This window comes from Sarcophilus harrisii, chromosome 3 (assembly GCF_902635505.1).
Source record: "Sarcophilus harrisii chromosome 3, mSarHar1.11, whole genome shotgun sequence".
Lineage (NCBI taxonomy): Eukaryota > Metazoa > Chordata > Mammalia > Dasyuromorphia > Dasyuridae > Sarcophilus > Sarcophilus harrisii.
This window is the reverse complement of record NC_045428.1, coordinates 537,159,803-537,181,783: the sequence shown is the minus strand read 5'-3', so window position 1 is coordinate 537,181,783 and position 21,981 is coordinate 537,159,803. Positions and strand designations below refer to the sequence as shown.

The following is a 21,981-nucleotide window of genomic DNA, read 5'->3' as shown; positions in this document are numbered from 1 at the left end:
TTGTTTGTACAAAAACATTTCAATTTGAAATATAATCAAAATTTTCTATTTTTGAGTAATAACGATCTCTAGTTGTCTTTGATCATAAATTTTCCTCTTCCAAAAAGAGATAAACTATCTTATGCTCTTTTAATTTATTTATAATCTCATTTTTTATGCCTAGGTCATGAACCCATTTTACCTTATCTTGGTGTATGGTGATGTGGGCTCAGTTTCTTTAAATAATTTCCAATTTTCCCACAATTTTTTGTCAAATAGTGAGTTCTTTTCCCCCAAAACTGGGGTCTTGGGGTTTGTAAACTAATTTAAAATTATTGCTTTTGTCCTTTGAACCTAACCTTTCCATTGATCCCTATCTATTTCTTAGCCAATCCAGATGGTTTTGGTTTCTTTATAATATAATTTTTAGATCTGGTACAACTAGGCCTATTCTTTGATTTTTTCCATTAATTCCTTGAAATTTTGACCTTTTTTTTCAATGAACTTTGTTGTTATTTTTTATAGGCCATCAAAATAATTTTTTTGGGAAATCATATATAGCACTAAATAAATAGATTAGGTAGTATTGTCATCTTTATTTTTTGCTCACCCTTCCAAAAGGCATTTAATATTTTTTCCAGTTGGTTAGATCAGACTTAATTTGTGTGGAAAGTGTTATGTGTTTTGTCATAATGTTTCTGGTTTTCTCTTGGGAATAGTTCCTAAATTTTTATACAACGGTTACTTTTAAATGGAATTTCTCTTTGTAATTTGACTGTTGGGTTTTTTGAAATATAAGAATGCTGATAACTTTGGGTTTATTTTGTTCCCACCTTTTCTAAAGGGTGGATTATTTCTTAACTTTTAGTGAATCTCGGGGTTCTTTACCATCAATCATCACAAAGGTGATAATTTGGCCTATTGTTTTTTCTTTTCCCATTCCTTTCTCAACTTTTTCCAAACTAGATTTCTAATACAATATTAAGTGTAAGGGATATGGGACCCCGTTTCCTTTCTTATTGGGGAATGTTTGGTTTGCCCCCTCCTATGATGCTTACTGATGGTTTTAAAATAAATCTACTGATTATTTTTTAAAAGTCATTTTTCTATCTCTAAGTATTTTTAATAGGAATGGATGTTGGATTTTATCAAATGTTATTTCCACTTTAAGATGATTATGGTTTTTGTTAATTTGGTTTTTATAGCCATTATACTGATGTTTTCCTAATATTGAACCAACCCATTCCTGGTGTAAAATCCTACTTGATCATGGTGTATTATTGGGGGATGATTTTTGTGTCTTTGCTAATATCTTATTTAAGATTTTAGCATCAATATCCATTGGTAGATTGGTCTATAATTTTCTTTTCTGTTTTCAATCTACCTGGTTTGGTATCAGACCATGTCTGTGTCATAAAAATTTGGTGGACTCCTTTATTCCCTATTATTTCAAATTCTCCTTTCCTTTGGAAGTTGATGCTATGCCACTTGGTGAATATATATTTATTATTGATTTTGCTTATTTTATAGTATTTAGCAAAGATACAGTTTTCCTTATCTCTTTTAATTAGACGTTTTGCTTTTGCTTGATAAGGATGGTACCCTCTTTTTTAATTTTGCCTGAAGCAAATAGATTCTGCTCCAGCCTATTACCTTTTGTTCTTATGTATTCCCCTGTTTTTAAATGTGTTTCCAAATAGCATATTGGGGTTCTGACTTTTGATCCAGTCTGTTTCCACCTCCTTTTTGTGTAAGGTTCCCATTCCATTTTTTGTCTTTTTTTTTATAATAACTTTTTATTGGGAACCCATGCCAGGGTAATTTTTTTACATCATTATCCCTTGCCTACTTTGTTCTGATTTTTCCTTCCCTCTCCACCCCTCCCTAGATGGCAAAGTCTTTATATGTTGAAATATTTGTACTTATACTAGATACAATATATGTGTGCAGAACTGAAAGTTTCTTGTTGCAAGGGGGTGGTTGAAGGTAAAAAAAATAACCTGGAGAGAAAAAACAAAAAAATGCAAACAGCTTACATTCATTTCCCAGTGTTATTTTTTTCCTTTAGGTGTAGCTGTTTCTGTCCATCATTGATCAATTGAAACTGAATTAGGTCTCTTTGCCAAAGAAATCCACTTCTATCAGACTATATCTTCATACAGTATCATTGTTGACGTATATAATGATCTCTTGGTTCTACTCATTTCACTTCGCATCAGTTCATGTAAGTCTCTCCAAACCTCTCTGTATTCATCCTGTAGGTCATTTCTTACAGAACAATAATATTCCATAATATTCATATACCACAATTTACCCAACCATTCTCCAGTTGATGGGCATCCATTCATTTTCCAGTTTCTAGCCGCTACAAAGAGGGCTGCCAGAAACATTTTGGCACATACAGGTCCCTTTCCCTTCTTTAGTATCTCCTTGGGGTATAAGCCCAGTAGTAGCACTGCTGGGTCAAAGAGTATGCACAGTTTGATAACTTTTTGCATCCCATTCACATTTACGGTTAAAATTACTAATTCTGTATTTCCTGTCATCCTAATATCCCCAGATTATGCTTTTCTTTTTCTTGTCCACCTTCCCGCCTTCCCTAGTATTAAACTTATGGGTCCCACTTGTGTCACCCAGCTCTCCCTCTTTAGGATCACTCCCTCCTCCCTTTGAATCCTTTCCCCTTTCTTGTACCTTCCCTTATTACTCTGTTTCCTTTTCCCTTTTCCTCTCCTCCTTTTAATGAGGTGAGAGAAGATTATCTGTAAAACCAATATGTCAATTATTTCCTCTTTGAGCCAACTCTGATGAGAGTAAGATTCATACAATGTTCTTCCCTCATGGCCTAGGAAAAAACCAAATGAGATCATGAAGAGTAAGACAAGGGAAAAATTCTGGGAAAATGACTGAATAGGTCAGTAAATTTCAAGCTCTCCTGATTTCCCCCACAAACAGAACAAATTTGTGCCTTGGGTGAACATAAACTGGAAAAACAAAACAAATAAGAGTTGGGGCAGAAATGGGTGACCCCAGGAACAATCCAAGGCCAGAAGAAAGACTCCAGGACAGGCTTTAACCAGTATAGAATGCTAACACCTTTGGGCTAGCTCTTCATAAATGCTGAGTGGAGAACCCTGTACCAAGCTCAATTTGGCTAATGCTTCAGCAGGAACCACAGAAACTTTCACCTCTTGGACTATGTACAGAGTTGGGCTGAGTCCAGGAAGACTGAAGGAATAGAAGCTGATTAGAAACTTCCAGCTGTGCAGCAAAGACATAGCCCTGATAGAGAAGGAACAGGCACACTGAGTGAGTGCAGAGGCAGTGAAGTAGGGACACTGCTGACTACAGCCACTTGAATGAGAATGGAGCTCTTGGTTTGGGGTTCAGAGGGGAGAGGAGAAGTAAAGCTAAAGGCACATTTCTCCTACCTCAAGATTAGAGGTGTTTACACTAATACTTCTCACTTAAAAAAGAAAAATCAACTGGCAAAAAAGAATTTCACTATAGACTATGGGAATAGTGAAGACTAGGATTCATCTTCAGGAAAGTATAGTGAAGTTAAGAAAAAAAATCCTATTTACCCCAGTGTAACTTTAAGTGGTTACCTGCCCAAAGAGAAGAACTCAAACAAGATTTTAAAAATCAAGGAAGAGAGATTGGGGAAAAACTAAATAAACAAGCAAATAAATAAAAAAATAAATAAATCACCCAAGAAAAACATGAAAATTATGGGGGGAAAAGTTAACCAGCTGGAAAAGATACAGAATCTTACAAAAGAAAATAATTCTTTGAGAATTAGAATTGGGCAAGGGGAAGCCAGTGAAGTTATAAGAGACTAGGAAATAACATAAGAAAATATAAAGAATGAAAAAATAGAACACAACGTGAAACACCTTATTAAAAAAAAAAAAAAAAAAAAAAAAAAAAAACAGATTCAGAGTGCCCATCAAGAAGAGAAATATATAAGAATAATTGGACTACCTAAAAGTTGTGACTGATAAAAGAACCTTGACACAATAATGTGAGAAATAATCCAAGAAAATTGTCCTGGAGTGATAGATTATGAAGGGAAAGTAGAAATAGAAAAAGTCTATCAATTACCACCACAAAGAGATCTTTAGTGGAAAATATATAGCAATATTATTACCAGATTTTGATACCCACAGATCAAAGAGAAAATTTTGCCAGAAACAAGAGGAAAACAATTCAAAAATGCTGGAGTTAATTAGAATTGTACAGGACTTATTGTAATGCTGGAGAAACTGAGCAAGACAGAGATTAGAGAATAATTTAATAATTTATTAAATGGAGAGATATACTGGGACCAAATGGATCCATGGTTGGTCCCAGGGCTGAACAACACTATTGTCTCAAAGAATCCAGCCCTGAGTATGGGGACAGCAAGATTTTTATAGGATAACAAGAACAATGACATAATGGGAGAGGTACCTGGATGGGGATAACCTAATGGGGGGAGGGCACCTACGATGACACAATGGAGGGAGGTACTGGAGAGGTTACTGATATTCTAATGATGTCTAAAATGGATAGACCTTTATCCTGTCAAACATTAAGAAGGAATGATTATAACCTAAAGATATAAAACTTTCATCTCATTAAACATTAAGAGGGAAAAGTTATAACCTGAGGCAGAGTAACTAAACCTGACAATTGGAGAAACCAGGTCAGGACATTAAAAGGGAACTGTGGCATAACATTATCAGCACCACAATAAAAAACCATGGGCCCTGGAATAATATGTCCTGTCAAACAAAAGAATGAGGCCTGCAGTCAAATTTATCCATGATAATAAATGCAAAAGAATGAATATTCAACAAACTTGCAGATTTTCAGAACTTTCAGCCAAACCTAAACTTAAGTGGAATTAACATAGAAGAACCAATATCAAAGATTACTATTGATGAACTTAACATGGACAAATTGTTTATGTTTTTCTTTTTTACATGGAAATGTATACCATATATTTGTTTCAAATCAATAATTGGGTAGCTCAAAAGAAATATTGGAGCAGAGCTGAGCATGATTTGGTTCTAAAAAGCAAAATTGTCTAGAAAAGGGTAAAAATAGTCATTACATTATACAAATGAAATGCAGAGGAATAATAGACACACAAGCCTTAAAAGAGGGAAGAAGGCTCATAATTCTGAAAATCTACTCACATCAGGAATGGGTTAAATAAGCAACACCCTACACACACACACACACACACACACACACACACACACACAAACCCATACCTTAAATGGTATAACATTCTACAAAATCTATAAAGAAATAAGGAGGGAGGAAATGGGGAAAGAATATGATAAGGTGGGTTACAAAAGAATGTATAGAGAAATGGTGTGGGACAAAATATATAGATTAGTGGGAATGGGATAAAGAGGGAAGAAAAGAGCAGCATAGGAAAGGTGGACTACAGAAGGGTGTTTACATTAACAACAGTGGGATTAGGAATGTAGATTATTGGAAATCGGATAAAGACAGAAAGAAAGAGTTGGGGGAGAAGATAAGGGAGCTATCTAAAGGAGGAGGGGATTAATTAATAGCAAGGTAAATTAAGGAGCAGGATTAAAGTAGAAGAGTTAGCATGGATAAGAAATAAGAGATATACAGAAACACTACAAAAAGAATAAAAGCATTCTGAAGCATATGCCTGCCTAAAACTCTTGAAGCCTCTGACCCAAGATCCCTGAGTCCTCTGATCTCCCCAAACCTTTTGATCTCCCTTATTACCTAATTAATCAGTCTCCAGAAAAACTCTTCTTTCTCTTTTTTGTGTGTTTTTCTGTCTTTTGGTATCTGCTCATCTTCCTCTTTTTTTCTTTCTTTTCCACACTTCTTTCTGTTTCTGCTAATGTTTTCTGTGTGTGTGTGTGTACGTGCGCATGCGTTTCTCTCTCTTCTTCTTCTCAGTACCTCCCCACCCTGCTCCCAACTCTTTTTTTGTCTCTTACTGTTTACATATCTTTCATGCTAGATTCACAACTTATGTATTTCTTCTGTTGGTTCTATACTCTTATTTTCTCACTTTTTCCCTCAAGCATGGACTCTTTCATTGTTGTTTCTGTCTGCCTAGTACATAACACAGTATCTGGCACATAGCAAATGCTTAATGACTGATTAACTGTACCACCTTTTGCCTCTTTCTGTTTCTTAATCTCTCTTACTCTGAATCCTTAAGCCACTATTTATGCTACAGAAGTCCCTTCTCTTCTCTGATACTTAGTTTTCCCATTTTTACAATGAACAGAGTAACCTAGCTTGTTCCTAACATCACTCCTGTGAGTCTTTTTCATACCTCCCGGGGTACATTTAGTCTCCATTTCTACCTTGCTTTCTCTCATTCTCCCCTCCCTCAGAATGCCTTCAGTCCTACACTCCCCACCAACCTTGCTCTCCAGGCTTGGTGATATCTGCTCTCCCTCTCTGTTGCATAGACTTGTGTAAGTCCCTCTGTCTTTGGAGATGCTGGCTGCAATTAGCCTTCCACCTGTCTGCTGTCTGAAACACTAGGAAGAGTCTCTAAAGCAGGACACCCAGGAGAACAGAAAGTACATTTTCAAAAAACCAGAAGTGATTATTAATAGAAATTTATAAGAAAAGGAAAAGCAAGGGGAAAATAAGGCTTGCCCTACCACTACTCAAATTATAAGGTAAAGTGGTAATTAGTCAAACTTGGCCATAATTTTTTAAAGATCAAATTTTTTAGCCAGTACCAAATGGTTTTAATGTCTGCTGCTTTATAATATAGTTTTAGGTCTGTTACTGCTAGATCATGATCCATTGTATTTTTTCTCATTAATTCCCTTGATATAATTGACTATTTGTTTTTCAAGATGAATTTTGTAATTGTTATTATACCTTTTATTAACTTCAATGAATCTTTTTATGTGATGATCACAAGAAGTATCAACTTTTTGATCCTCTTTTTCTATGTGCAATGCAATCTGTCATTATCCATTTTCCACATTTCTCATCTGACTATACTCCCTTGGACTTCATCATTCCTCTAGCACAAGGTATTCCACTTTTTACAGTTCCTTTGTATTTGCTGTCTTCCTCTATTTATTCCTAAATTCTTTGACAAAAATGTTGTTAAACTTCTGCCTATTTAATTCATTCCTGGGAGGTTTACTGGGAAACTTGTTCAGAGGGAGGGCTTCTCCATGTGATTATTATAGATTATTAATATATATAATTATTAGAGAGAATGTCTGGCACAGAAGAAGAAGGTATGTTGTTATCTCTATAACTTCTAGCAATATTGGGAAAAATAAGATTATTGATGCAATTGATTACCTTGTCAAAGTCAAAGATATTATAGGGGCCTTAGTGTTAAGTGATAGATAAAAGCATAGATAAATAGAAGCAAAAAGGTGGTAAAGGTATATACTAAGAGCTGCCATGCTAGTTTGAGTCTTGCCATAGTATTCTCCAGGAGTTATTGACCATAAACACAATGTGGTCACACTTTAGGGAGGTGAAAGGAACTGGTCTAGGGCCATCCAGTTGAGAAGCTTTATGTTGGGGTTTCCAAGGTAAAGTTCCTTGTCGAGGATGAGGCAAACCCATACCTCAGTTATTAATTGGTACCATTCTCTGTCACAGGAACAATTTCCCGTGAGTCACAGTACCTTGCTGTATGTAATGGCACACCCAATGTCCATGAAATTCAGTTTCTTTAACATGGTACAAATCCTGTCCTACCTCAATGTGCAGTTTACTAACAGCATTAAACCTTTTCCCATTCTTCTTGGAGGAGTGGAATGAGCAGAAAAAGATAACAAGCAGGATAGTGAAAAGTCAACAAAGCAAAGTCATCAAAAAATATGAGGGGCAGGCTTCACCTGGGGACAATGCATCCAGGAACCCCTTTTCCCTAACCTTGACTACAGTCAGAGTAGTGAGTACTTGGAATGGGTCTACTTAAGTGGTTGAAGTTTTATCTTCTTCACTGGAAATTCTTGATATAGACTTTATCTCCAGAATAAAAATCAGATATTCTAAAGTGCAAAGGCATAATCTATACCAAAACTCCCTTGTTATGATGTTCTCTCAGTCTATTTCAGAGTTTCTGAATATAAAAAGGCAACAGATAAATCCCATCTCAGTAACAGAAAATTTGATCTTCAAATACAGAACTCAAGAAAAGCATAAAAAGCTAATGTGGGAAGAAAAAAAAACTGGGGTTTTTTTTAAAGTTAAAATGTTCACATCCCTATGTGGGCAACTGATATGTTTAATTCTTGAGAACTGTAACTTTGTTAGAGAATACTTGGAAGGTGTAGGTTTAATTTGACTTTACTGCAATGATAGAAAAAAGAAACAAGTGGTGGGAAAAGGATTGTACTGTAAGAAGAAGAAAGGGAAGTAAAAAGAGGTAAATTACATCTCTTAAAGAAGCAAAAGAAGACCTCTTACATTTGAGGGAAAGAAAGCAGAGGAGTGAGCATTGTTTGAACCTTAATCTCATCATATTTGGCTCAAAGAGAATATCAGACATATTTAGTTTGATGTAGAAACTTGTCTCACTCTAAGGGAAGAAGGGAAAGGGGAAAGGAATGGGGTGGCTAATTGAAGGGACAACACAATAGAAGGGGAAAGGGATAAAAATGAGGGGAAAGGTTATAAAAGGGAAGTGCAGATTGAGGGAGATGGTAGTTAGAAGCAAAATATTAGTGAGGAAGGAAAAGGGAAAAGGAAAGGGAAAAATATAATTTGGAGAAAATAGGATGGTGGGAAATAGAGTTAGTAATTTTAACTGTGAACTTTCCCACAAAATGGAAGTGGATAGCACACCGGATTAAAAGTCAGAATCCTACAATATGATGTTTACAAGAAACAGATTTAAAGCAGAGTGATACATACAGAATAAAGGTAAAAGGCTAGAGCAGAATCTATTTTACTTCAGCTGAAGTAACAAAAGCAGGGATAGTGGTCTTGATCTCAGATCAAACAAAGGCAAAAATAGATCTAATTAAAAGAGACAAGTAAGGAAACTACATTTTGCTAATGAGTACCAGAGATAATGAAGTAATAACAGTTCAAACCATATATATACCAAGTGGTATAGCATCCAGATTCCTAGAGGAGAAATTAAGGGAGTTGCAAGAAGAATTAAACAGCAAACTATACTAGTGGCGGATCTCAACCTCACTCTCTCAGTATTAGATAAATCAAACCACAAAATAAAGAAGAAATAAGTTAAGATATATTTCTATCATGTTTAACATATACTTGCCATCTAGGGGAAGGGTTGGGGGAAAGGGGGAAAAAGTGGAATACAAGGTTTTGCAAGAGTTAATGTCAATGAATTATCCATGCATATGTTTTGAAAATAAAAAGATTTAATAAAAAATAAGAAATAAGTTAAGAAGATAAATAGAATTTTAAAAGTTAGGTATGATAGACCTTTGGAGAAAACTAAATGGAGACAGAAAGGAGTATACTTTTTCTTGGTAACACAAAAATTGACCATATATTAGGACATCAAAAACTCAGAACAAGGGTAATTAACGGACAACCTGAATAGATAAACTAGTAGTCTTGAGTACAAAATAAAAGAGGAGAATTTCCTGTGTATTGTCAATAATAGCAACAGCAACCAAAAAAATACACAGAAGAGTTCAGAAAAGCTTACATATAAAAATAAATGGCTTTTCTTTACAAAAGTAAATTTATATTACAAAAGTAAACATCACGTTTTTGTTAGAATTCTTACAAGGTCCTAAGGCAGTGGAATTGAGGAGACAATGGTTAAATCTAAATTAGCATTGATTTAATCCTACAACAAATAATGGTTTCCTAGTAATGTAATGATTGGAATATACTCAGTGTGCAGCATATAAGCAAGAAGCTCTCAGGGCCAAAGAGTACTCTGGGAGATTGAGAAGCCAGTATTCAGTTGGGTAGAACAAAGGAAACAGAGAAGAGGTGGCAGGCTGTCCTGTGGAGAACACTGAAACCAAGATCCGGAAGGCCTCCAGAAAGCTAGCCGAGCTCCAAGTGAAGGAAATGGAAAATAAAGGATTTGGACTTTAACAGCTGGCTGAATTTGGGATTATTACTCAGAACTGAAAAGAAGGCTGCTTCCGGAAGCTCCCCAAGAAACCTGCTCTCATAGAGAACATTATATTATAGAGAAGAGAACATTACATGTTTTTATTCCTATATTGTTAAGTGATATGTATATATATATATATGAAATATAATGAAGTTTGCCAAATAATATGTAATCCTTATTCTTTGTTTATATACCCAAATGTTTGTTTTTGTTGATGTTGTTAAATTAAATTAAGAAGAAAAAAATTAAGATAAGAAAATATGAGAGAGGATATAGATATCAGCAAAGTGAAAGAGGAAAAACACAAGGGAATTTGAGCTAAATAGCTCTAGAACTTAACTATGGGCCTAAGATCCTCTGAAGAAGTCTATGTCCAAAATTCCTAAGGTTCTGGTCCACAATTGATTAAGTGAATTGTTGCTTACTTCTTTCTGCATGACCATCATTCACTTACCTAGATGAGTGTTTATTGGGAATTCTTCCTCTGGCGTTCATGGTTCATTTCCTCTAATTTAAAACCTGGAAGCCCGGCTTATGGGGTAGAAGTGAGAAAATGCTATAGATAGACAGCCATTTCAGAATGCAAGCCTATATACCCTTTAAGGGAAAAGAGTACATTAGAGGACAACATCAAAAACCTCTGGAGACTTCTCTATATTTCTCAGAAAGTATGGGGAGATGATCAGAGTTGATTGAGATTTAAAAAGAAATTCATCTGACCTTCTCTGTGTCAAGAGACTAGGATCTATTGTGGAGAATTAGAAGATATTTAGCCTGGACAAACAAAAAGTAGGCAAGGTGCAGTTCCAGGGCAAGCACAGTGAACTTGTTCCTGAATTTTAGTTGTATGGTGATGTTATGGAACTTACCTGATAGTGACTGCTGGGTATCTAATTCTGACCAGCAGAATAAATCTTGTCATGTGAGAAGACAATAATGATACAAGGAGACTGAGAGGCAGCTGCAAATAAAAAGCTCTGAACTTCTCTCATTTATTTTATCCCTATACAGAATACACATAAAAGTTTTTTTTTAAGAACAGCAAGGTTATTAAAATAAAAGCATACATTATTTTGTAAGCAACATCTTCAAACTGTGTTTTATGACTTCCGGACATCTATCTCTGGGTCATGTGTTCCTTGAGTCAATCAGTTCTGCTCAGAGAGTAAAATAACAATAAAGGCTGATTTGCAACTCCTTAACTCTGTATAAACCAAATATTCTTTTAGTTTCTCAAGTGCAGAGGCTTAGGAGAACTGACCCGCTCCTTAAAGGTACAGTTCCCTTGAACTTTTTACAGGTTTTCTGGATTCCACACTTAAGCATGGTCCTCAACAATTCCCCATTTTTGTTTTAGAGAAGCTAAATGAAGTTGGGTGCTAATTTGGCTGACAGGAGAAGGAACACTCTCAATAACCCTGACAAGCAGAGCAATAATCACACAAGCACAATAAGACCTGATCCAAATTGTAACAAAACAGAAGTTATGCTGCCTAAGGATTCAGTTATTATATGACTGATAATATATTTTTTGCAATATTCCCAACATCAATTCCAGGTTTTTGGCTATGATCAATGTTATTAATTATTGCATTTAAATCCCTCGTATCCAATGTGATATTAACTTAAGACACCAGATTTCAATTACATTTTTATCAAAGCATGTAAGAAAGCTATTAGCCTTGCCTGTGAAGTTAAAAGCTACTGTGTCTAAGGTTCCCATAGGTTTTATTTTTCCCCCTAATAGCATGGTATTATTTGTAGTTATGTCAGTAAATTCGTCCTTCCAAGTCACAGTTCGTACCCATGGTGGATGAGGAAAGTAAGTCCAAATTGTGCAGTAGCTGTTGTGAGTCTGCATGCTGAGAAATGTAAACAGCATTGCAAGAGTCCCAGCAGAACTTAAGCCTCTTCTTTTCTGCCTTCTCCTTCCCAATGGTTGCTGCCAGTAGGAATGCTCATGAGTTTGCAGGGTAAGATGCTGTTACACCTGTTGAATCTTGTGGGATGTTTGCTTCCTCCCTGATAATGTGGATGTGTCTGGTTAGAATACATTTCTCTTCTCCATCACCTGTGGAAACATAAACATATTCTCCTGCCCATCTTAGTATGTATGACAGTCCATGCCATATATTGGTGCAGGGGTCTTGCCACATGACCCCGATAGATTGTGTCACAGGGCATAAATGGGTGTGGTGCCCAAGGTGACCCTGACAGGAAGGGAAAAAATTTCTCTGCAGACTTAAGCTGTTATCATCAAATGTCAGAAAATTAATGGTGAAGACAACATAAGATAGGTATCGTCAGAGTGAGTCCCAACCTATATTATTCATTTTTTTTTTTTTGGAGAAGTGTTTTAATGTCTCTATGACAGTGTTCCACAGTTCCTTAATCTTGTGAATCATAAGGAATGACAGTAACATGAGAAAAATGCATCTCTTTACAAAAAGTATTGAATGGGGCTGAAGTATAGGCGGAAACATTGCCAGCTTTTAACATTACTGGAAAGCCCATGAATTGTGCAGCAGCACAAAAATAATTTATGACGGCCTGAACTCCCTCAGATTTGCAAGCATTAGTATAAGTAAAATCACTGATGCATGCACATACTTCTGAGTCCCAAGAGATGTTATATGTATGACATCCATTTGTCAAACATCATTGGGATAATTATCTTTTCTGGATTAATAAGTAAATGACCTGCAGGAGGTTTCTGAAAAAGAGCACAAGATATAAGGAGCAGAAGATATGAAGGACTTTACTATCAGTCTATCTTCCTACTTTGTAGTGAGAAACAATGTCTTAATGTTTTTTGCAAACATATGAAATTTATTATGAGCCTTTTGTGCTTCCAGGATGTTAAGCATAAGCATTTTGTCCACTATTTCATTAGCAGTGGATAAGGGGCCTGGGGAGGTCAGTATGTGATCATACATAATGAGGAAACATTTTGCAATGTCATGCTCTTAAATGTGTTTGTACTTCAACAAATAATTGAAATATAGGAGTCTCTAAATGCTTTAGAGCAAAAATGGCATAAGCACTGTCAGAAAGCAAATTTTTGTCCATAGAACAAATCTTTAAAGCCTGTACAATATCAAATAATTCACTCTGTTTTGTAGACGCAAAAGGAGTATCACACACACATTTTTGGTTAAGAAACATATGCTTTATTATGCTTAATAGCATCAGTAAAAACCATTAATATGGCTTGTCAGTAATTATTCTGGGTATCATCCAGGCCCATGTAGAATAAAATTTTGCATTAGGTAAAAGAGAACCATGTAAATAAGACAAGAGAAATTGTAATAATTGCCATTCTAATGATGTCAGAAACAAATCATTTAAGAGTCCTGTAGAAAAAGGGATATATACTGAAATTACAGGACATCTAGTCAAATACTGATCCTTTTGGCAGCCTTGAATAATAATTTGGCTATCACAGTAACATATGGAGTTAATGAATCGCTAAACTGCACTGGGTGTGTCATCCATTCTCCAATAGTTTTTTCTTGATGTAATATCAAAGTAGGATACTCAGGAGTATCCAACACTGTAATACTCAACTCTTTCTCTGGGTCGATGCGACCTGTTTTGAGTCTTTTCTTCAACTATTTGTAGTGCTTTCATAGCTGATAAAGTTGGTATGGAGAATTTAAATCTGATTCTCCTCTCAAAATATCATATAAAGGGGGTCAGACAACCCTAGTTTGGGTGAAGCCATTGTATGTCGCCCATAAGCGTTTGGAAATCATATAAAATTTTTAATCTCTTTTCTGATCTGCAATTTTTATGGTCTTATAGCATCTGTTGCAACCTAAAAACCTAACTACTGAAAAGGAGGGCTGCTTCCAAAACTGCTTATGCAGTTTTAATTGTCTTATCAATTCTTGTAAACCTTGCTCTAAGATAAAGTTGTCTTTATGGGCAGCCAACAAATCTTCCATATAATGTAGTAGAATTGAACCTTTTGTTGTTGTTCTTGTTATTGGCACTTTTTTTTTTAATTAGCACTTTTGCAACAAATTCTTAAAACTTTTTTTCATTGCGCCATCTGCTGGCAGCGATAGTGAAGTTTTTTTCTACTATAGAAACTGTTGTGTGGTTATTATAAGCCCTTGTTCCTTTATCAAACATACTAAGCATTTTTCATAAGTCTCTTGACTCAGCCCTTTGATATGAATTTGGCCCATTTTAATTACCCTGACTGCAAAAAATTAATTTACAGGCTTATTGGATCTGCCCCCTTTCTTTCCTCCATACAAAGTCTCTGAAGGAACTCTCCTGGGGGATCCTGTTTCATCAAGCCCCACTGCTTCTTTGTTTCTTGTGCCCCACGTTTGAGAGCCACTTGTTAGTGACTGCTGGGGATCTGATTCTGACCAACAGAACAGATCATGTCATGTGAGAGGACAATAATGATACAAGGAGACTGAGAGGCAGCTGCAGTGAAAACCTCTAAACCTTTCTCCTTTATTTCATTCCCAATAAAATATTATTAAAAATAAAAGCATACATTCTTTCACAAGCAACGTCTGCCTCAATAACTGTGTTTTATGACTTCCAGATAGACCCCTGTGGCTCATGTGTTCCTTGAGTCAATCAGTTCTAATCAGAGAATAAGATAAGAGTAAAGGCTGATTTGCAACTCCTTAACTCTGTATAAACCAACATTTTTAAAAATTTTTCAACTGCAAAGGCTTAGGAGAACCGACCTGACCCTTAAAGGTGCAATCCCCTTGCACCCTTCACAGGCTTTCTGGGTTCCACACTTAAGCATGATCCTCCAAGCTACTGGTGCAAGCTATTTCATCTGAGAATAGAAGAAAGAAACATGGTCTCAGCCATAATGGATTTAGAAGATGTCCCACAATACACTTAGTAAATATTTACATTTGGATAAGCACTTTAGATAACCAAAAGATTTTTTGGATATAAGAATGTGAAGACACTTCAATGGACAGGTTCTCAGTCAGGGGAAAGCTATCCTTACCAATAGATACAAGGTTCCCATAGTTTTCTAATATCATAACCCTGTTCAAGTCCCTCTGAAAAGGATCCAGTTGCTCCTATTCCTCCCCCTGTGAAGTTTCCAGCCACGTTCTTGAATTAATTCCTGAAACAACAAATATGCTCTAACTCAGCCAAGGATTATCACTGCCTGTCACATAAACCATCATGAAAATAGAGAATTGAAAGCATATCTATGGTTTTGACAACTTTGAAGGATTTGAAAATCCCATATCAGGTATTTGTAGAGAAATTATGTTCACATACACACACACACACACACACACACACACACACACACATCTCGACTCTTAAAATAAGGCTAAAGCGAATCATATACTTTAATCTTTATCTTCTAAAATCAAATTTGATTCATATTCAATGAAGATTTATTACCTAATTCCTATGGTCAAAGTAGTCTTTGTCATATATTCTTGTAAGTTCCGTTCTACTAGAAGAGTAGAGCAATGATAAATACAATTTATTTAGAAAATGAAATAAAGAGGAAAATAAAAGAAATGCAAAAGAGATATTCGAGGAAGGAGAGAATGTCATCACCTAGAAGAATCAAACAAGGCTAACTAAAGGTTAAACAAACATCTAAAATGAGCCCTGAAAGGCAGGAATAATAAGAAAGTGCATACCAAAGTTGTGGAACAGCTAAAACAAATGCAACAATTGAGCATGACTTTTTAAAAGAGAAAGAAGAGTCCAATCTTATTGGAACATATTATGAGAAGAGGCGAGCACAATGAAACTAGGCTGGAAACACATTATACTGGAGTTCAGACCTATCACTAGGTCAGAATAACCAGGATTTTGTACGAGGGTGTCAAATGTAAAGGGTCCCAACAATACTTGCAGTTGTTTATCAGAGCAGAAATAACAAAACTTGGCATCTAGTAGGTAAGGATAATAAGTTATAATGGAAAGCTACAATCTGGCCAGAGTAAGTTTCTTGAGCTACAGCAGCAACTTAGAATCAATGTCCCAGAATCTCGGCAATGTCTCCTAATCTACCCTCTTACCCCACACCTTAATACATGTTTTGTACAGCTTGCTTTGGGCCCAAAGATTCTTGGTTAGAGCTCTAATGAAGGCAGACTGTGGCTGGCCTCCTGTACTATTCCAACAATTTATACTATCCCATACTATGATGCAAAAGTGACCCTTAAAATTATTTTGGCATTTATATGGAATTTACACTGTAGAGGGGAAAGTCTAATATAACTTCCCATATAAGACATAATAAAGGTCAAACTTTTATCATGGCAGTGGGATTAGAGAAATTGAAATATATGCTTGTAATGGCAGAATTGAGAGACCTTACAGCTGATCAAGAGAGATAATATTAAAATAACTCAGGACTCAAGCCTGTATTATTGCATGAGAAAACCTTCAAACTTGCCTGAGAGGAGAGTGGCATAAAGGGATAGGGAAGGTGGAAAGAGAAGAGTGCTAAGTTTTATTTTGGATATGTCAAATTTGAAATACTAACAAGATATGCAGATAGAGACATTGCATAAAGAGACATGGGACTGGATTCAAAAGAAAAATTGAGGTTGATGATACAGATTTGTGAATCATCAACATAAAAGTGATCACTGACCTAAGAGGAGCATATGAAAGAAAAAACTAAGAAAGAGAGTTTTGGGAAAAGAGAGAAAAAAATTACAAAACTGTGTCTTTGGGGACACTGTTTTTTATGTTATAGAAGTGGATGAAAAATAAGTAGAAAAAGCAACAGTGAGAGAAGCAGGATACAAATTCAATCAATATTTTGGCTATCAGAAATTAATTCAATTTTTTGTTTTTACAAAAAGGATATAGGAAGATTAAAATTAAGACATTGGTATTTAATGATACAGAAAAGCAGAAATGGCAGTAATTGTAATGGGCTGAGGCTTGAGTTGATGCACTGAGGTCCCACGTGAGGCTAAATAGTAATTGGACTATACTCTATTAATATACATGTTTGGATAAAGAATGACCCCCGCCCACTCTCTGTGCAAGTCCTGATGTGTTGTATAGGAAATGACGATTTTGGTGGCTGGAGGCAGAGAGACAGGAAGAGAGGCGGGGAGAGATTGGGCCTGGGTTCTATGCTTGTAGGTGCTGGTCGTGTGGCTGATGGTCTAGCTAGCTTCTTGACTCAGCTACACACATTGCTATTGCCCATTCTCTTCCACCTCCGATCTTTCTTCACTGAGAATAAAGATTGACGATTTTCCCCTAACCTGAATTCCTGACTCCGGCTGATTTTAAAATACGCGGTCTTCACAAGTAATGGTATCTAATAACGTGGGTTTCAACCTACAAAACAATGAAAGAGTCAGGAGAATTACATAATGAAAAGTCAAAGGAAAACTGAGTAACATTTTAAAATTCTTATTTTTAATGATACAATTCTAAAGTCTGTTTTTATTAAGTTTGTTAAAGTTCATTTAAAAAAAGGTTAACAAGATATAAGAATAAACAAAATATAATAATAGCAGGTAAATCAACAGCCTAATCAGTCACCAAACACCTATTAAGTCTCTTTTCTGTCCTAGGTACTGTGCTAAGTGCTAGGGATACAAATACAAAGTTAAAGAGTCCCTGCCCACAAAAAGAGTTTGCATGCATTCCATTAGTGGAACACAGTATATTTTCAGGTAAGTATATCTAAAGTATATATAAAAAATACATGTGACATAGGACTGGAGTAGAGTGAAGAAATGATAACAAATGAAGAAATTGGAAAAAACCTTTCAAAGGAGATCCTACTGGCCAACTTAAAAGGAGGCTAGTGTATCAAGAAGTAGAGGTGAGGAGTGAGAGCATTCTCATATGGGACAAGATTTATACAAAGCCTCACTGGCGAAGTGAGGACATAAATTAAACCTGTTTTGGCCCCTCCTCTTTTCCTACATGACCTCAATTAGCTCCCACAGTAACTAGAAGTGAACACAAAGTCTAGAGGAGGTCTGATGAGAACAGATTCCAGTGGGACTATTGCCTCCTTAAGCCTAGAAACTCTTCCGTTCTTAATGCAGCCCAAGATCTCAATAGCTATTCCAGCTACTGCTAGTCTAGTTAATCTCCAGTAACCTACTCCAACCTCGAGATCTTTTTCAGAACTACTGTCTAATCATACTTCCATCACCTTTTACTTGTGATTTTGATTTGTTATGCTTAAGTGCAAGGCTTTACATTTATCCCTACTGACTTTTATTTAACTAGATTCAGTCCAACACTCCAGCCCATGGAAATCCTTTGGGATCCTGCCTGATCTCTGGCAATAAGCTCCATGCCAGATGTCCTCTACAAATCTCATAATGATGTTTCATCTGAACAATTTTGTACTTCTGAATTGACAAGGCAGAGTAAAACAAGAATCTCATTTCCAAGGAATAGATAAAAACATTGAATTTAGGCCCTGTTAGATAAAAGACCAATGAAAAATCTTGGGGAAACAAGGGGAGAGGGAGATGCACTTCACTAGATACTTTCCTTCAACTCATTAATTACTTTTTTTTGAAGTCAGTCATTCAATCTCATTGAATCTACATACCAATATATTGCCTAGATCTCTCCACCTTACTTATAAGGTTAGCGAGAGACTCTCTCCACTACTTGGCTAAAATCTAGGTAAATTATCCAGAGCACTCCCTTGATCATCATCTTCAAATGAACAAAGAAGAAAATATGATTTGTTTTGGATTATATATTGTTCATGAAGTCATGCTTGTTCTTGATGAACACTGCTTCTTTTTCTAAATAATCATTTTCCTAACAATTTAATCTGTTATTTTACAAAGAATTAAGCTAATGATATTTGCCTATGTTTGGAGACTTTATTCTCTTCCTTTTTGAAAAACTGGGATAATACATCCTCTAGTGATACAGTACCTCTCTTGATTTTCCTAATTTTTTATTATAGCTTTTTATTTACAAGATATATGCATGGGTAATTTTTCAACATTGACAATCGCAAAACCTTTTGTTCCAATTTTTCTCCTCCTTCCCCTTACTCCTCCCCCAGATGGCAGGTAGATTAATACATGTTAAATATGTTAAAGTACATGTTAAATACAATATATGTATACATATCCATACAATTATTTTGCTGCACAAGAAGAATCGGACTTTGAAATGACGTAAAATTAATCTGTGAAGGAAATCAAAAATGCAGGCAGACAAAAAGAGAGGGATTGGAAATGCTATGTACTGATTCACACTCATTTCCCAGAGTTCTTTTGCTGAGTGTAGCTGGTTCTATTCATTATTGAACAAATGGAACTGATTTGGTTCATTTCACTGGTGAAGGGAGCCATATCCATTAGAAGTGATCCTCATATAGTATTGTTGTTGAAGTATATACTGATCTCCTGGTCCTGCTCATTTCACTCAGCATCAGTTTATGTAAGTCTCTCCAGACCTTTCTAAAATCGTCCTGCTGGTCATTTCTTACAGAACAATAATATTCCATAACATTCATATATCACAGTTTATTCAGCCATTCTCCAATTGATGGTCATCCTCTCAGTTTCCAATTTCTAGCCACTACAAAGAGGGCTGCCACAAACATTTTTGCACATAGAGGTCCCTTTCCCTTTTTTAAAATCTCTTTGGGATATAAGCCCAGTGGGAATACTGCTGGATCAAAGGGTATGCTTAGTTTGATAACTTTTTGAACAAAGTTCCAAATCGCTATCCAGAATGGCTGGATGTACTCACAATTCTACCAGCAATGTATCAGTGTTCCTGTTTTCCCACATCCCCTTCAACATTCCGCATTATCTTTTCATGTCATCCTAGCCAATCTGACAGGAGTGTTGTGGTATTAAGATAACCAGAGTTATCTTAATTTGCATTTCTTTGATTAATAATATCTTGGAGTATCTTTTCATATGGTTTTCAATTTCTTCATCTGAAAATTGTCTGTTCATAATCTTTGACCATTTATCAATTGGAGAATGGCTTGATTTCTTATAAATTTGAGTTAATTCTCTATATATTTTGGAAATGAGGCCTTTATCAGAACCTTTGACTATAAAAAGTTTTCCCAGTTTATTGTTTTCCTTCTAATCTTGTCTGCATTAGTTTTGTTTGTACAAAAGCTATTCAATTTGATATAATCAAAATTTTCTCTTTTGTGATCAATAATGGTCTCTAATTCTTCTTTGGTCACAAATTCCTTTCTCTTCCACAGGTCTGAGAGGTAAACTATCCTTTGTTCTTCTAATTTATTTATAATCTCCTTCTTTATCCCTAGATCATGAACCCATTTTGACCTTATCTTGGTGTTAAGTGTGGGTCAATGCCTAGTTTCTGTTATACTAATTTTCAATTTTCCCAACTGTTGTCAGTGAATTTTTATACCAAAAGCTGGGGTCTTTGGGTTTGTCAAACACTAGATTATTAAAGTCATTGACTATTTTGTCCTGTGTACCTAACCTATTCCTAGTCTATTTCTTAGCCAATACCAAATGGTTTTGGTAACCACTGCTTTATAATATAGTTTTAGATCTTGTATAGTTAGGCCACCTTCATTTGATTTTTTTTTTTCATTAGTTCCCTTGAAAGTGTTGACCTCTTGTTCTTCCAGATGAATTTTGTTATTATTTTTTCTAGGTCATTAAAATAGTTTTTTGGGGACTCTGATTGGTATAGCACTAAATAAATAATTAGTTTAGGTAGTATTGTCATCTTTATTATACTTGCTCACCCTATCCAAGAGCACTTAATATTTTTCCAATTGGTTAGATCTGACTTTATTTGTGTGGAAAGTGTTTTGTAGTTTTGTTCATATAGTCCTGACTTCCCCTTGGCAGATAGATTCCCAAATATTTTATACTATTAGCAGTTACTTTAAATGGAATTTCTCTTTGTAACTCTCACTGTTGGATTTTGTTAGTGATATATAAGAATGCTGATGACTTATGTGGGTTTATTTTGTAACCTGCAACTTTGCTAAAGGTGTGGGTTATTTCTAATAACTTTTTAGTAGAATCTCTGGGGTTTTCTAAGTATACCATCATATCATCAGCAAAGAGTGATAATTTGGTTTCCTCATTACCTATTCTAATTCCTTTAATCTCTTTCTCAACTCTTATTGTCGAAGCTAGCATTTCTAATACAATATTGAATAGTAATGATGATAGTGGGCAACCTTGTTTCACTCTTGATCTTATTGGGAATGGTGCCAGTTTATCCCCATTGCATATGATGCTTACTGACGGTTTTAAATAGATGTTACTGACTGTTTTAAGGAAAACTCCATTTATTCCTATACTCTCAAGTGTTTTTAATAGGAATGGATGTTGGATTTTATCAAATGATTTTTCTGCATCTATTGAGATGATCATATGGTTTTTATTAATTTGGCTATTGATATAATCAATTATGCTAATAGTTTTCCTAATATTGAACCAGCCCTGCATTCCTGGTATAAATCCCATTTGGTCCTGATGTATTATACTGGGGATGATTTTCTGTAATCTTTTTGCTAATATTTTATTTAAGATTTTAGCATCAATATTCATTAAGGAGACTGGTCTATGATTTTGTTTTCAACCTACCTGCTTTTTCTAATTTTTAATGATAATTGATGATGGCTCAGAAATCATTCCTGCTGGTACAGGAAATACAATAAGAAGCAGTCCATATGATTTACAGAAGAAGTCATTGAAAAACTGGGTGTTTTCTTGCTACTTTCTCAGTTATCTATTGGTTCAACTCAGCAAGTCATTGGCCAAGCATGTAGTAAGCATTTATAATATGTCAGGTACTGTATTGAGCACTGGGGATACAAATGAAAAAGGAGATCCCTACTTTGTTATTGTTCAATTGTGCTCAATTCTTCATGATCTCATTTTGGGGGTTTTGTGGGAAAGATACTGAAGTGATTTGTCATTTCTTTC

The 21,981-nt window shown here is 35.4% G+C and overlaps 1 pseudogene; it reads right to left on the bottom strand.

Annotated features, from left to right (window-relative positions):
- Nucleotides 1-21,981, bottom strand: part of LOC116422624 — a 62,584-nt pseudogene that overhangs the window by 24,234 nt on the left and 16,369 nt on the right.